This window comes from Rhinatrema bivittatum, chromosome 16 (genome assembly GCF_901001135.1).
Source record: "Rhinatrema bivittatum chromosome 16, aRhiBiv1.1, whole genome shotgun sequence".
In the NCBI taxonomy this organism is placed as follows: domain Eukaryota; kingdom Metazoa; phylum Chordata; class Amphibia; order Gymnophiona; family Rhinatrematidae; genus Rhinatrema; species Rhinatrema bivittatum.
The window spans coordinates 29,877,776-29,895,062 of record NC_042630.1 but is presented as its reverse complement, the minus strand read 5'-3'; the positions used below and the strand labels follow the sequence as shown (position 1 = coordinate 29,895,062).

General features: G+C 54.6%; 1 protein-coding gene across 5 annotated transcripts in view; it reads right to left on the bottom strand.

The window, feature by feature from the left end:
- Positions 1-17,287, bottom strand: part of HORMAD1 (HORMA domain containing 1) — a 227,635-nt gene that overhangs the window by 186,070 nt on the left and 24,278 nt on the right. The gene's annotated exons all lie outside the window — the stretch shown is intronic.

Sequence of the window (17,287 nt, the reverse complement as noted above, 5' to 3'; positions counted from 1 at the left end):
CCCGTTGTTCGGCTACTGGCACTGGAACTATAGCCCCCAGGGCCTGTAGCTGCACTAGTGTCTGAGAAATCACCTGTTGCTTTGCCGGAGACCCGTTGGGAGAAATGAGGAACAGATTGTGCAAGGGTCGTGCAAAATCCAAAGCGTAGCCGTGGTTTATAATGTCGGGAACCCACTGGTCGGAAGTAATCCTGGCCCATTCCTCCCGAAAGTGGAAGAGTCGTCCCCCAACTTCCGGCACGGAGGGATGGGCCAGCGTCCCCTCATTGTGTCGTCTTATTGTTGGCAAAGCCGTGGGACGAACCAGTGCGCGATGGCTGTCTGCCGTGAAAGGAATGTGTCCACGCTTGCGACCGTGCGGGTGGTTGTCTCGGGGTATATGAGGAAGAACCCCTCCCGGAGCGAAAGCGGTGTTGATTTCGAAAACGGCCATGGAAGGCGCCCGTAGCACGAAAGGATTTGGGCTTGTCCTCCGGTAACTTGAACACCTTGTTCTCCCCCAGCGAGCGAATAAGTTGCTCCAACTCGTCCCCAAACAAAAGTTTACCTCGAAATGGTAAAGAACCTAATTGCGCCTTGGAAGAGGCATCTGCCGCCCAATGACGCAGCCATAGTAGCCGTCATACTGAAACTGCCGAAGCCATGGAACGGGCCAAGGTACGTAAGAGGTCATACAAGGCATCCGCAGCATAAGCCACTGCCGACTCCATACGTTTAGCTTGTTCAGCTTCCTCCGGAGGCAAATCCTGAGCCGTCAATAGCTGTTGAACCCAGCGGAGGGTAGCCCTCTGCACCATGCAGCTGCAGCCCGCACTCCCAAAGCTGAAACCTCAAAAATCCGCTTAAGCAAGACTTCCAATTTCCGATCTTGAAGGTCCTTAAGAGCCGTGCCCCGTCACTGGGATAGTGGTATGCTTAGCAATGGCTGTGACCGCCGAATCCACTTTAGGCACCTTAAGGAGCTCCAAGGAATCAAGAGGGAGCGGGTAAAGTTTATCCATAGCCCGGCCGACTCTCAAAGTAGCCTCTGCAGTATCCCATTCCCAGGATACAATCTGAAACAGCTTATGATGAAAAGGAAATGTATACGCCGGCGCGCGGAGCCCAGACAACTCTAAGTCCCCTGGCAAGGAATCTGATTCCACCTGCGGCACCGGAATCCCCAGCTCCTGAAGGACAATCGTGATTAAAGGATCCAGCTCCTCCTTGCGGAATAACCGAAGCACCTGGGGGGTCATCCCCTTCTACTGAATCCACAGCCGCTATGTCAATCCCTGCATCCGGAGAGTGCGAGCCCAGGGATAACGGATCCGCATCTGTGCTGGGGGAAGGCCTGGGAGCTGCACTGGGAGAAGGCCTAGGAGCTGGAATCGGACCAGAACCCCCCAATTCTAGGCCAACCGGACCTGGAGAAGGCTTACCACGCTTATCGGGGATAGGGACCCCCTGCTCCCATTCAGCCTCGGCTTCCATGTAAGCCTTATGCAGCAATAGTACAAACTGAGATGAAAAGGGATGTGCCCTCTTCAAAAGACCTCCCTTTGTGCCCAAAGGCCGTAAATTGAGCTCCCCTTAAGAATCGCGGGGTCAGTGGGGGCTAAGGTCTGGAGGAGACCGAGGAAGAAGATCCTCTTCGTCCTCTATTGAATCCACTTCACTCCCCTCCTGCTCTAACATGGCCGCCGCCTGCACGGAGGAGGGCAAGATGGCCGCCGTCCCCGATATCGGGAGCGAGCCATGCCACTGCCTGCCCAAGACTGTCTGCCGCAGCAGCAGAGGTTTTTCCCTCGGGGCCACTCCCCGCGAAGGCCCCTCGTCCCCGGGTACGCATCGGGAACAGAGGGCTTCGCGCGAGAGCCGAAGCCCCGCCTCCCCACACGCGGTACAGGCAGTCCCCCTTGGCATCCCGAAGCGGCACGAAAATGGCGCGCGAACGACGCGAATCGGGACCGGGTAGCAGGCCACTCCCTCCGGAGACCCAAGTGAGGAAGCAGGCAGGGCCACACAAATGCACCTCATTTTTCTATATATTTTTTTTTTCCAAATCGCTGCTTTTTTTTTTTTTTTCAATAAACTTTATTAGAAAACCTAAGAGCCTGCAGAGGGTTGCCAATTAACAATACCCCTCTGCCATATCTTCTCAGAGGAATTGTGCGTCTCTGGAGGCGGAGGGGGAGAGTGACCGGCCCACCGATTAATCCTCCGCCTCCTCTCACTGGGTAAGGGAGCAAGACACTCCGGGAAAGGCTCTAGGGCAATGCCCTGCCTGGCCTGCTAAGGCTCTTGTTTGAGTCTTTTTCTTTTTTTTTTTTTTAAATTGATCTAATCCTAGGGTTCCCCACAAAATTGAAATCAAACCTGACCAAGGAACCCCTCCCAATTTAGAGATCAGGACCGCAGGTTATGCTCTCTCATCTGCTGGAGTCAGAGATATACTGAGGGATCGCAGGTGGCGCACCAGGGTATATTGGAGGTGCCTTTTCAGTTTCTCTCTGACTCCATCTGCTGGAAGGGAGGCATAACCCAGCAATCTGGACTGATCCTGGTACGTACAGGGAACTGCCGGACTATGAGTTGTTTCTGGACTGAGCCACATGGGGAGAAGAGGAACCTGTCTCTTAGCGGCCGAGCAAATTTTAACGCGTAGCCGTGTCTTAAAATATCCAGGACCCACTGATCCAACGTGATATTGACCCACTCCTCGTAGAAAAGGGAGAGACGTCCCCCTATCCTGGGGATCGGGGAGTGGGCCGGCATAGCTTCATTGTGAAGACTTGGAGGACGTCCCTTGTGCCGGACCAGTCCGGGGCTGTCTTCGGGCTCGAAAGGACTGAGTCCAAGATTGGGACCGTGAGAACGGCAGACGAGGGGCTGCAGTCCTTGCATGTTGGAAACGTCATTGATTCCTGAAACGGCTTCTGGTGGAATTGAACGACCTAGACGATCGAGGGCGATCCTCTGGCAGTTTGTGTACCTTATTCTCTCCGAGGGACTTGATAATCTGGTCCAGATCTTCCCCAAAATGTAGCTTCCCCTTGAAGGGCAGGGATCCCAGCTGCGACTTGGAAGAAGAATCTGCCGACCAGTTGCGGAGCCAGAGGAGGAGTCTAGCCGAGACTGCAGAGACCATAGAGCTGGCCAAGACTCGGAGTATGTCATACAGAGCATCTGCTCCATACCTATGATGGCCTCCAGGTGGTCTGCCTGACCTGCTTCCTCAGGAGGCAACTCCTGGGAGTTGAGCAGCTGTTGAATCCAGCGGAGGCCTGCCCGCTAAGTGAAAGAACTACAAATGGCCGCCCGGACCCCCAGGGCGGACACCTCGAAGACTCTCTTAAGATAAACTTCCAGCTTTCGATCCTGAAGATCTCGCAGGGCTGCACTACCCATTATTGGAATGGTAGTTCTCTTCGTCACTGCTGAGACCGCAGAATCTACTTTGGGAACTTTAAGGAGCTCCAGGAAGTCATCCGGGAGCGGATATAGCTTTTCCATGGCTCTGCCGACCTTGAGGGAGGCCTCCGGAGAATCCCATTCCCTGGATAACAGTTGAAGGAAAGTGGGATGGGAAGGGAAGGACCTACACAGCGGACGTAGACCAGCTAGGAGGGGGTCCCCTTTCTTCGCTGGTGGATTAGGCTCAGGTGGGTCCTGAGGGGCCTCAATGTCCAATTCCTGTAGGATATGTGGAATGAGGGGGTCCAGCTCGTCCCTCTGGAATATCCGCAAGACTCTAGGATCATCCCCTTCCAATTGAGCCGCAGCTGAGGATTCATCCGCGTCCGGGTCCTGCTGAGGAATCAATCCCCCCGCAGAGAAGTGTACCAAACGGATCTTCGGAGCGCTTGTGGTGGCCGGAGGCACCCCTGTTCCCGGGACCGCTGGCCCTTGAACACTCCCCACAGTCTGGGCACTCCCCAAGACCCCAGTGGAATCAGCCATTCTGGGTACCTTGGGAGAGGGAGGCACTGTCAGAAATTCCTGGTGCTGGTCCATCCTGGCCAGGTAAGCGTTGTGAAGTAGAACAAAGTCCGTGGAAAACGGAGGTGGCCCTGATGGAGGGAGAGTGGGAGGATCCCCTGATGGAGGAAAGGGCTCCAGAGGAGGGACGGGTGTCAACCGGCGGCTGAGATGAAAAAGGCGTGTCCTGATCTTCTCCTGTCAGCGCAGGGGCAGCCAAGTCTCGAGACAAAATGGCCGCTGTTCCCGTGCTCAGCAGGATCTGGGCCGGCCCCTGTCCATCGAGGCACACCAACAGACGCGAACCGGAACGGCCCGTCGGCTGAGAGGGACCCTCCCCACCAGGGAGGCAAGCTGTGCAAATCCCCTCGCGGGAGAGCTGTGACCCGGGCTCTCCGCAAGCGCAGCACCTGGCTGAACGAGGCATAGGGATCCCTGACGGAGCCGCGAGGGAACCAGCTGACTTCACAGCCCAAGAAACAGGCAGGGCTTACGGCTGTGGGAAGTGGGAAGTGGGAAAAACCTCCGCTGCAGGCCTGTTCTCCCTCACGCTCACCAGGCTCGTGGCTGCAAGAAGCGGGTAAGAGCCTCCGCTTCAGTCCTGCTCTCTCTCTAACCCTCAGCGACCCGTTGATGGAGGCACAGAGGAATAACGCCTCTCTGTGCTGGCTGCCCCGAGGAAAACGGCGTCTCAGGGGCAGCGGGTCGGATAGCAGCCACAGGGGGAGAGGCTGGCACCACCAACTTGCACCCCGGAGAGAGGAAGAGAGGAAATAACCATTAGGAAGGAAATAAACACAAATTACCCCGGCTCAGAGAAAAGAGGGGGAGAGCTGCAAATAGTACTGCCTGCAAGCTATAGAATGCTCCCACTAAACCAGGAGGGGAGGCTACAGGAGAGCTCTCAAAATAATTCTAAATTCAAAATTTCTTTTTTTTTTAATCAGACTTGATCCATCCAAAACAAAGGAAAGCCAAAGAGAATACAGAAAAATCCATAAAAGAAAATTAGGTTCTTACCTTTGTTAATTTTCGTTCCTGTAGTACCACAGATCAGTCCAGACTCCTGGGTTTTTCCCCCCCTCTAGCAGATGGAGACAGAAGTTTACAAACCAAAACTCCGCCTATATCTAGGCTGGTACCACCTACAGTCTGGCAGTATTACTTAATGTCAAAGCAGAACAAACCAAAACATCTTCAACTCACTATATAACAAAATAATCTCGATACCAGTGTACAACCCCCCAACTGGGAACAGAACCCGAGGTACCGAACATCATCTCATTCTGACTGAGAAATAGACGAACACACAGACAACACCGCCTCTCCTGGCATCAGCACCACAACCGAGTGGGACTCTGGACTGATCCGTGGTACTACAGGAACGAAAATTAACAAAGGTAAGAACCTAATTTTCTTTTCCCTGTACGTACCCAGATCAGTCCAGACTCCTGGGATGTACCAGAGCTTACCTTACTTGGGTTGGGAGCCGGAGAGGCCTGTTCTGAGCACTCCTTCTCCAAACCCCGCCGGTCCTGGAGCCTTGACATCCAGTCGATAGTGTCGGGCAAACGTATGCAAAGATTTCCAGGTGGCCGCTCTACAGATCTCCTCTGTCGGAATATGGTGACATTCTGCCCAGGAAGTGGCCTGAGAGTGAGTAGAATGGGCTCACAGCCCAGAGGGTAGCGACCGCCCCTGCAAGAGATATGTTGAACGGATGGTTTCCTTCAACCAACGAGCAATGGTAGTCTTGGAAGCCGCATTACCCCGCCTAGGTCCACTCCAGAGAACGAACAGATGGTCGGACACCCTGAAGGCATTGGTTACTTCCAGATAGTGCAGCATCGCGCGTCGCACATCCAACTTACGAAGATCCTTAGCCATGGGATCCGAACCATCCAACTGCAAAAACGACGGTAGCTCGACCGTCTGGTTCACATGGAACGATGACACCACCTTGGGTAAAAATGAGGGAACCGTACGCAACGAAACCCCCGACTCCGAGATCCTCATGAAAGGCTCTCGACACGACAGAGCCTGAAGCTCAGAAATCCGACGTGCCGATACAATGGCCACCAAAAACACCACCTTCAGAGTTAAATCCTTTAGGGTGACTTTGCGAATGGGTTTGAAAGGTGCCGCACACAATGCCTTAAGGACCAGATTCAAATTCCAGGACGGACAAGGCTGCCGAAACGGAGGACGTAAATGCCTCGCCCCCCGAAGAAACGCACTACATCCGGGTGCGCCGCCAACGATGCCCCCTGAATCCGTCCTCGCAAGGAACCCAGAGCCGCTACTTGCACCTGCAAGGAGCTACATGACAGGCCTTTAGACAAAACGTCCTGTAGGAAAAGAAGGATATCCGAGATGGCCACCCGCATGGGCACCACGTCGTGTCCAAGACACCATAATTCAAACACCTTCCAGACCTGTACGTAAGACAACGACGTAGACGTCTTACGAGACCGCAGAAGAGTAGATACCACCGTCTCCGCATACCCCTTGGATCTCAACCTTTGCCTCTCAAAAGCCATGCCGCTAGACAAAAGCGATCTACCTGGTCGAAACAAACGGGCCCCTGATGTAGGAGATCCAGAAGATACGGAAAACGAAGTGGTTCCTCGACCGCCAGATTCAGAAGATAGCGAACCACGGTCGCCACGGCCATTCAGGAGAGACTACTACCACGTCTGCTGGGTGCACCTCGATTCGTCGTAACACCCTGCCTATGAGAGTCCACGGAGGAAACACATAGAGCAACACATCGGTTGGCCACTGCAATGCCAGAGCGTTCACTCCATCTGCCGCCGTTTCCCGACGCCGAGCAAAGAAACGAGGAGCTTTCGCATTCTTGAAAGTTGCCATCAGGTCAACCGCGGGTGTGCCCCATCGGGTACAGATGAGCTGGAGTGCTTCCCCCGCGAGCTCCCACTCGCCGGGGTCCAGCCAATTGCGGCTGAGGAAATCCGCCTGGACATTCTCTATCCCGGCTATGTGAGAGGCCGCTATGCTGCTCAGATGTTTCTCTGCCCATGCCATCAATGCTCGAGCTTCGGTTGCCACGGCCTGACTCTTAGTCCCCCCCTGTCGATTGATGTAAGCCACCGTGGTCGCATTGTCCGAAAGGATCCTGACGACCGACCATGGATGAGAGGTAGGAACTCCAACAGAGCCAGTCGTACCGCTCGAGTCTCCAAACGACTGATGGACCAAGACGCCTCCTGTGGCGACCATTGACCCTGTACCGACTGTCTTAGACTGCTCCCCAACCAGATAGGCTGGCGTCCATGGTGATTACCATCCACGACGGAATCTCCAGAGGAACCCCGCGACTCAGGTTGTCCGGACACAGCCACCAATCCATGCTGGTCCTGGCCGCCAGGGTCAGTGGCAACGGGAGCCGAAACTCTCCCAATACTGGGTTCCAGTGGGACAGCAACGCTGACTGTAAGGGATGCATGTGAGCGAAGGCCCAGGGAACCAACTCCAGAGTGGAAGTCATGGACCCTAACACCTGTAAATAGTCCCAGACAATCGGAACCTGCTTGGATAACAATCTTCGCACCCGCACCTGCAATCTGAATATTTGCTCCTGCGTGAGACACACCGTTCCCTAGCGCGTGTTGAACAAGGCTCCCAAATACTCCAGAGACTGCGATGGCACAAGGTGACTCTTGGATACGTTGACTATCCAACCAAGGGTGCGTAACAACTGGACAGCCGCTTGGCAGAGGGACTCTGACTTGGCCCGTATCAACCAGTCGTCCAGATACGGATGCACCAACAGACCTTCCCTGCGTAGGTGCGCTGCTACTACCACCATAATCTTGGTGAACGTACGAGGTGCCGTCGCAAGGCCGAAGGGAAGCGCCAGAAACTGGAAGTGCTGCACCAGCACCGCGAACCTGAGAAACTGCTGGTGCTCCGTCCGAATGCCAATATGAAGATACGCCTCCGTGAGGTCTAGGGAGGCCAGAAACTCCCCGACGGACGGACGCGATCACCGAACGCAAGGTTTCCATCCGAAACCGAGGAACTCGAAGACATCTGTTGACACTCTTTAGATCGAGAATAGGCCAAAACGTTCCTTCCTTCTTCGGCACCACAAAGTAAATGGAATACCGGCCCCTGCGGAGTTCGTTGTGAGGAGCCTGAACAATGGCGCCAAGATCTCGAAGCCGACCCAGCGTCGCCCGAACCGCCCGGCGCTTGTCCGAAAAACCGCAAGGGGAGATCAGGAAGCACTGGTGTGGCTGGCGTAAAAAATCTAACGCATAACCGTGTCTTATCACCTCTAGGACCCATTGATCCGATGTGATTCTGGTCCATTCCTCGTAAAACTGACTCAACCTGCCGCTGACTCTGAGTATGATGGAATGGACCGGCCGCACATCATTGTGCAGGCTTACCCCCTTGCACATTCTGACCGGTTCCCGGACGACCAAAACAGCGCCCGCGAAAGGACTGCGAATAAGATTGTTGTCGGTTAGCACTGTGACGAAAGGAAGAAGTCGAACCCCGAGATGTCCTAGGACGGCGAAAACGAGAGCGAGCCGCTGGAACTTCCCTGTTCCGCGGTCTATCTTCCGGCAGTCGATGCACCTTATTCTCACCTAAGGATTCAATCAGATCTTCCAATTCCTTGCCAAACTACAGTTTTCCCTTAAAGGGTAAGGAACCCAAGCGGGCCTTGGAGGTCACATCTGCCGACCAATGACGGAGCCACAGCAGACGCCGTGCCGCCACCGCGGAAACCATGGTTCTAGCCGAAGTGCGCAACAGATCATAAAAAGTGTCCGCACTATAAGCAATAACCGCTTCTAAGCGCCCCGCCTGGCGCGCCTCCTCAGGTGACAGAGATTCATTGGCCAAAAACTGTTGTGACCAGCGGAGACCTGCCCTTAAGGAAAAATTACTGCAAATCGCAGCACGAATTCCCAACGCCGAGACTTCAAAGATCCTCTTTAGCTGGACCTCCAGTTTCCTGTCCTGCAAATCTTTAAGTGCGGTACCCTCGGTTACCGGGAAGGTGGTCTTCTTCGTCAACGCCGCAACTGCCGAATCTATCTTTGGCATGCGCAACATCTCCAGGGCGTCCTCCGGTAGCGGATAGAGCTTATCCATCGCCTTCGCCACCTTCAGGAGTATCCCACTTCTTAAAAAGCAAATCCGACGCCGAGAAATGCAAAGGAAAAGCTGAAGGAGGACCCCGAAGTCCCAAAACGACCGGGTCCGTCACGCCGAGCCGCGACTCCACCTGCGGGAGCTGGATCCCCAACTCCCCCAGTATTTCCAGGATAAGAGGACCCAGCTCCTCCTTACGGAACAATCTGATCACCTTCGGATCATCTCCCTCTGTCCCCTGGGAAAGCCGGGAACTCGAGGTCCCCTGGTCCCCGTCCCCATCAACTCCCCTCGGGGGCTGGGATGGGAGGGTCCTGATCCTCTACTGGTTCCTCTGGCTCATCGGAATCCGATGCAGAATCCGGCTCCCCTCTGGAAGTCTGGGCCCGGAGGGGCCGAGCCCTGAGTGGACCCTCTGACACTGGGATGGATCTAGACCGCTTCCTGGCTCTAGACCCTGAGTCCGGAGTGGAGGCATCCTGGGACCTCTTTCTGGCCAGCCTACGGGCCTTGAAGGCCTTGTGCATCAGGAGCACAAACTGGGAACCAAAAGAAGAATCCGAAGACTCCCCATCATCACCTCCCTCCGAGCTGATGTCCTCCATGGGAATAAATGGCTTCGCTAGTCTGTCCGCCCCGGGGACCCTGCACTGGGGTGATAAATGCGGTGGGGGATCATCCTTCCCCGCAACTGCTGGCCCCGCTTGAGCATCAGCCCCCCGAGGCGACAAAATGGCCACCGTTCCCACCGAAATAGCAGGAACTGGATTCAAGATGGCGCCCGCTCCCGGGAGTCCCAGAGCTGACCCGCCAAAAATCGCCACTGTGTCGGCAGAAACCCGGCGCGCGTCTGCCTGCCTCCCTGGGTCCCCCTCGCCGCTGCCAAAGCTCCCTCACCGCCGGAAATGCAGGCGGAACAGAGGCTGTCACGAGACAGCCGCGACGACGCGGACCTGCAGGCCCGACAGGCAGCCTGCCTCGGCACTAAGGGAAGAAGCCCAGAGCACCTGAAAAAAACAACGGGCCCTCCCCGCTGCCGCCGATACCATGGCCGGACCCCACCCGACGAACGGGAGAGACAAGAAAAACAGAACAGGCAGGCAACACTAAAACTTTGGTTTTTTGGGTTTTTTTTGTTTGGTTGGTTTTTTTTTTTAAAAACCTTACCAATCACCTTGGGTCCGGAGCCAGCTGGGGGGAGTGAACTGGGCACCCCGGTGTCACCCCCAGACTCGATGGTGGGCCAGAATACGGGGCTCCCCCACTCGTCGGCGGCCTCAACCAGAAGGGATGGTCCCCTCAGGACCTCACAACCCTCTGGGAGGCTAAGTCCGGGACCAGCAGGCAAGCCTCTGCGGTCTTTAGCCCTAGCCGAGCTTAACTCCTGCCACTTTCTTTTTTTTTTTTTTTTTAAACTAACTACCACCTAAAATACAGGATTCAGCACAGACTGTAGGTTTTGCACCCTCTCCACCTGCTAGGAGACAGAAGAATACTGCCAGACTGTAGGTGGCACCAGCCTAGATATAGGCGGAGTTTTGGTTTGTAAACTTCTGTCTCCATCTGCTAGAGGGGGGGCAAAACCCAGAAGTCTGGACTGATCCGGGTACGTACAGGGAAATTAGCTTTCAAGTCATCTCAGTGGGGAACAAAATCCACCACTGTCATCTGCTGGAGTCAGGAGAATACTGAGGATTAGCAAAGGGTGCACTGCCTTATAAGGAAGCACCCTTCGAAGTTCTCTCTGACTCCATCTGCTGGAAGGGGGACATAACCCACTGTCTGGACTGATCCTGGTTCGTACAGGGAAGTGTTCATGTTTTTTTTGTTCCAGTGAGTATTCTGGCTGCTGAGTTTTGTAGAATTTGGAGGGGGCGGATGGTGGATAGAGGTAGCCCGCGTAGTAGAGAGTTGCAGTAGTCGAGAATGGAGAGAATGAGTAGTTGTAATACTGTTCTGAAGTCCTCTTGGGTTAGGAAGGGTTTTATGCGTCTCAGGGTTAGTAGTTTTAGGTATCCTTCTCTTATTTTTGTTGTGATGTGATTTTTAAATGATAATTAGCTGTCTAAGATGACTCCAAGATTGCGAGCATGTGAGATCGGAGAGATTGCAGTTATTTGATTCTCTATTATTAGGGGTGTTGATCTGATTTTTCTGTCAAAAATTATTATTTCTGTTTTTTCGATGTTTATTACAAGTTTCAATTTGGTTAACAATTGTTTGATTGTCGTGAGATAGGTCGCTGTTTTCTTGTATGTTTCGTCCAGTGAGTTTTGAATCGGGATGAGTATTTGGATGTCATCTGCATATAGAAAGGAAAATTAGTTTCTTACCTGATAATTTTCGTTCCTGTAGTACCAAGGATCAGTCCAGGACACCTGGGTTGTGACTCCGCACCAGTAGATGGAGACAGACTAAAACTTGTGGGCGGAGCCATATATAAGCCCCTGTGCCAGTCACAGCCCCTCAGTCATACGTAATGTCAAAGTAGAAAAAATCCAAAAGCCAACATAGCTAACCATAGAAAACTTACTAAGTAAACGAAAATAACTCCAACACCCCTACAGGAAAACAGACTCCCCAACCGGGAGAGCGAACAAAACAAGGGGTCAGCGTATTATAAAAACAACAATGAGCGGACTCTCCGTTAATATAGCGCAACACTGCGGGCGGGATCCTGGACTGATCCTTGGTACTACAGGAACGAAAATTATCAGGTAAGAAACTAATTTTCCTTTCCCTGTACGTACCAGGATCAGTCCAGGACACCTGGGATGTACCAGAGCTAAGTTATCGAGGGTGGGAAGCAGAGAGTCCCGCTCGGAGTAACCTCTCTCCAAAACCCCCAGCATCAGTAGCCTGAACATCCAACCGGTAATGTTTAATGAAGGTATGCAACGATTTCCAGGTAGCCGCCCTGCAAATCTCTTGAGGCGACACCTGAGAAGATTCCGCCCAAGACGCAGCATGAGACCTCGTCGAATGAGCACGAAGACCCACCGGCGGTGATTTACCGCGCAAAATGTACGCGGAACCAATGGCCTCCTTGAGCCAACGGGCGATCGTCGTGCGGGACGCAGCAGAACCTTTCTTCGGACCCGACGTCAACACAAACAGATGATCCGACAACCGAAAAGAATTTGTAACCTCTAGATAGCGCAGAAGAGACCTCCGCACATCTAGTTTTCTCAAGTCCCTCGATTTTGGATCTGACGACTCCCCTACCGCGAAAGCGGGAAGTTCAACCGATTGATTCAAATGAAAAGCCGATACGACCTTAGGCAGAAACGAGGGAACGGTCCTCAAGGAAACCCCCGAATCGGAAATGCGCAAGAAGGGCTCCCTACAGGACAGAGCCTGCAACTCGGAAACTCGGCGAGCCGACGCAATCGCTACCAGGAATACAGTCTTCAACGTGAGATCTTTGATCGTAGAACGCTTCAGAGGCTCAAAAGGAGCTGAGCATAAAGTCGAGAGCACCCAGTTGAGGTTCCAAGACGGACAAGGAGGCCGCAAAGGAGGACGGAGGTGTTTCGCTCCCCTAAGAAAACGGGAGATATCTGGGTGGAGAGCCAGGGAGACTCCCCGGATTTTACCACGCAAACAACCAAGCGCCGCTACTTGGACCCGAAGGGAACTGCACGCTAAACCTTTGGCCAGCCCAGCCTGGAGAAAAGATAAAATATCAGGGATAGTAGCGGAAGTGGGATCTAGACCCCGCTCTACGCACCACTCTTCAAAAACTACCCAGACTCTAACATAAGCCAAAGATGTAGACTGCTTCCTGGATCTCAGCAACGTGGCAACTACCGCATCTGAGTAACCTTTACGCTTCAATCGATTCCTCTCAAAAGCCATGCCGCGAGACAGAAGTGATCCGCATCCTCTAAACAGACGGGGCCCTCACGAAGGAGCCCCGGAAACCCCTGTAGACGAAGGGGCGCCGCCACCGACAATTGAATCAGGTCCGCAAACCACGGACGGCGCGGCCACTCCGGCGCCACCATGATCACGTTGGACGGATGCAATTCTATGCGCCGTAGGATCTTGCCAATCATGGGCCACGGTGGGAACACGTACAGGAGCACCTCCGCCGGCCAGGGAAGCGCTAATGCGTCGACCCCTTCTGCTCCCCTTTCTCGGCGTCGACTGTAAAATCTCGGAGCCTTTGCATTGTGCCATGTGGCCATTAGGTCCATGTGGGGCGTTCCCCAAGTTCTGCAAATGTAAAGAAACGCCTCGTCCGCCAGCTCCCACTCTCCGGGATCCAGGTGGTGCCGGCTGAGGAAGTCCGCCTGGAAATTGTCGACCCCTGCTATGTGAGACGCAGTGAGATCGCTGAGATGCCGCTCTGCCCAGGCCATCAAGGAACGCGCTTCCTCCGCTACTTGAGGGCTTTTCGTCCCGCCCTGGCGATTGATGTAAGCCACGGTGGTAGCGTTGTCCGACAATATCCGGACCGCCTTTCCTCGTACTAGGGGTAGAAAAGCTTGCAATGCCAGACGGACCGCCCTGGACTCCAGGCGGTTGATAGACCACCGGGTCTGATACTCTGACCACAGACCCTGAACCGATTTCCCTTGGCAAACTGCACCCCAGCCGGAAAGACTGGCATCGGTGGTTACCACCATCCAGTTGGGAACCAGAAGAGATACTCCACAGGAGAGATGCTTGGAGACCAGCCACCAGCTCAGACTGGAGCGCGCGTGACTCTCGAGAGGCAGTGGAAGATAAAACTCCTCTGAAACCGGCTTCCAGCGGGAAAGCAGTGAAGACTGCAGCGGCCGAAGATGAGCGAACGCCCAAGGGACTAGCGCCAGCGTGGAGGCCATAGATCCCAGAACCGTTAGGTAATCGCAAACTCGCGGACGGCGTAGAGACAAAAGACGCTGCACCTGAGACTGCAGTTTGCATATCCGTTCCTGAGAGAGAATCACTCTGCCCCGTTTTGTATCGAAAACGGCTCCAAGATATTCCAAGGACTGAGTGGGTTCCAGATGACTCTTGTTGTAATTGACCACCCAGCCTAGGGACTGCAAGAATTGTATCACCCTGGCTACAGCCTGCCGACACAACCTCTCTGACTTCGCCCGAATCAGCCAATCGTCGAGGTAAGGGTGAACCAGGAGGCCTTCCCGACGCAACTGCGCCGCCACCACCACCATCACTTTCGTGAATGTCCGAGGTGCTGTCGCCAGGCCGAACGGAAGAGCCCGGAACTGGAAGTGTCTTCCCAGAATGCAAAAACGTAGGAACCGCTGGAACGCTGGTTGGATGCCCACATGAAGGTATGCTTCTGTGAGATCTAGTGACGCCAGGAATTCGCCTGGCCGCACTGACGCGATCACCGAACGAATGGTCTCCATCTTGAAGTGAGGGACCCGAAGGCATCTGTTGACTCCTTTCAGATCCAGTATGGGTCGGAAAGTGCCATCTTTCTTGGGGACTATGAAGTAAATGGAATAACGACCCTTGCCGTACTGATCGGCCGGAACCGGAGAGATGGCCCCCAAGCTTTCTAGTCTTCGAATGGTATCTAGCACCGCCGTTTTCTTCTTGGGATCTTTGCAGGGCGAGACCAGGAATTTGTCCACTGGAATGCGAGCAAAATCTAACTCGTAACCGTGTCTTATCACATTGAGGACCCACTGATCCGACGTAATGCTGGCCCATTCCTCGAGGAACAAGGATAGACGCGCCCCCACGTTTGGGACAATGTGCTGAGGACGCAAGGAGGGATGGGCCGGCCGAACTTCATTGCGAAGGCTTGGACCCCGCACCCGACGGGGCTCCTCCTTGCCTGCCAAAGCGTTTGCCTCGAAAGGACTGCTGCCAGTGAGTGTTTCGAGAAGAGGACAGTCTATAAGAGGACCCGGTGGATCTTTGCGGCCTGGACTTTCGGGGTCCCCGGAAACGAGCTCTGCTGGAAAACGAAGAGCGCGCCCGGGCCCTATCCTCTGGCAGCTTAAACGCTCGGTTCTCACCTAGTGAAACCATTAAGTCATCTAACTCCTTTCCGAACAGCAATTTCCCTTTGAAGGGTAACGCCCCGAGGTGAGCTTTGGACGAACCATCCGCTGCCCAGTTGCGTAGCCAAAGAAGACGGCGTGCCGACACCGCTGCTACCATGGACCTAGCTGAAGTGCGTAAAAGATCATGGAGCGCATCAGCCCCATATGCAATAGCCGCTTCCAACCTATCTGCTTGAGAAGCCTCCTCCGGAGAGAGACCCGCATTAGCCTGCAGTACCTGGGCCCAGCACAGACTAGCACGCATAGCAAAGTTCGTGCAAATGGCAGCTCGCACTCCTAGGGCGGAAACCTCAAAAATCTTTTTGAGTTGAACCTCCAACTTTCGGTCTTGAATATCCCGGAGGGCTGTTGCTCCCGTGACCGGGATGGTAGACCTCTTCGTGACAGCGGACACCGCCGAATCCACCTTCGGGAGTCTGAGGAGCTCCAACGCCTCCTCCGGTAAAGGGTAGAGCTTATCCATGGCTTTGCTGACTTTCAAACCCAGCTCCGGAGTATCCCATTCCTTGAAGAGGATATCCGTGGATGAGAAATGAAAAGGGAAGGCGACCGCCGGCCCTGTGAGGCCGAGCAAAACGGGATCCATGTTCGCCTCCTGGCGGACCACCACCGGGGGAGCCTCAATCCCCAGCTCCTGGAGAATGGCTGGGATGAGAGGTGACAGTTCCCCTCTGCGGAATAGCCGCACCACCTTGGGGTCATCCCCGTCTAAGGCTTGTGCACATTTCCCTGCACTAGGCTGTGCCGTTCCATCCGGTGCTGCCGTCCCGGCCCCCATCAGGGGCTCTTCGGAGGCCTCCGTATCCGTCCCGGGGGAATCCTCGGAATCCGATTCCTGCGGCAGCCCCCGGGGAAGCCGCTTCCCCCGGGACGAGCCCTGGGCGATCTCCGCACCCTTCCTGGCCTTCTTTTTCCGTGGCGGGGACTTGCGGATAGCAGTACGCAAGACATCCCCCCGTATGCGCTTGCTGCGCTTATATCTGAGGACTTTGCGCAGCAACAGCGCAAAGTCCTCAGAAAATTCTCCGGAACCCGCTGAATCGCTACTCGAGTCCCCCCGGGACCGAATCCCCTCCGAGGAGACCTCCCTCGCCTTGTCACGCTGCGGGGAAAGCGCAGGAGGTAGAGACGAAGCCCCCACCGTTTCCCTGGAAATTTCCCGGCCGGTGGCCAAAATGGCCGCCACTCCCGCGCTAAGCGGGAACGGGTCCTGAGGTGTGTCAGAGGGGCCCCCACCTCGCGGCGGCGATCGCGCGACCCGGGACCGAGCCCCCCGAGGTGCTGCTGAGGTACCCTCATCACCCGGGACACAAGCCGAACAAAGGCTGTCCCGGGAGAGACGCGCGCGCGCCAAGCCGCAGGCCCTGCACTGCGAACCCCGAGGCATGCCGACGAACGCGGGGAAATAGAGACGCGCTGACCAAAATTACCACAGAGGAAAAATATTTAAAATAACTAAAACGGCGCAATTCGGCGACCTCCCCCCTGCTGGTGACGCCCCCCCACCGACAAAAACGGAGCGGCAACGCCAAGCAACGGAGAGCCGGAGAAAATAAAAGTAAAACTTTTTTTTTTTTTTTTTACACAAAAAAACGCACTGTCCCTGGTTCTGAAAGCCCTATTTCCTACAGGGGTGAGTGAACCAGGCTCCCTGGTGTCACCCCTGTCGCTGCCACAAGCTCAGCCGGGTCCTCAACCCTGGCAGCGGCCTCAACCGGGGGAGGGTAGTCCCCTCAGGACCTCTCAACTCCCCTGGGAGGCAGGGCACCCGGGAAAGAATTAAAAAACAAAACCCAATTTAGCACAGAACAATTAAAAACTAACAAAACTAACTCAAAAATCAAACCTGACTAACCACCAGAATCAGGTCAGGCAGGGCTGTGACTGGACCTGCACCATCTACTGGAGACAGAGTAAGACTGAGGGGCTGTGACTGGCACAGGGGCTTATATATGGCTCCGCCCATAAATTTTAGTCTGTCTCCATCTACTGGTGTGGAGTCACAACCCAGGTGTCCTGGACTGATCCTGGTACGTACAGGGAAAGTGTGTTATTTAAGGCTGGTTAGGAGTTGGCAGATCGGGAGTAGGTAGATGTTGAAGAGGGTTGCGGAGAGGGCAGAGCCCTGGGGGACTATTTGTATCTATTAACACTTTCAAACTGAT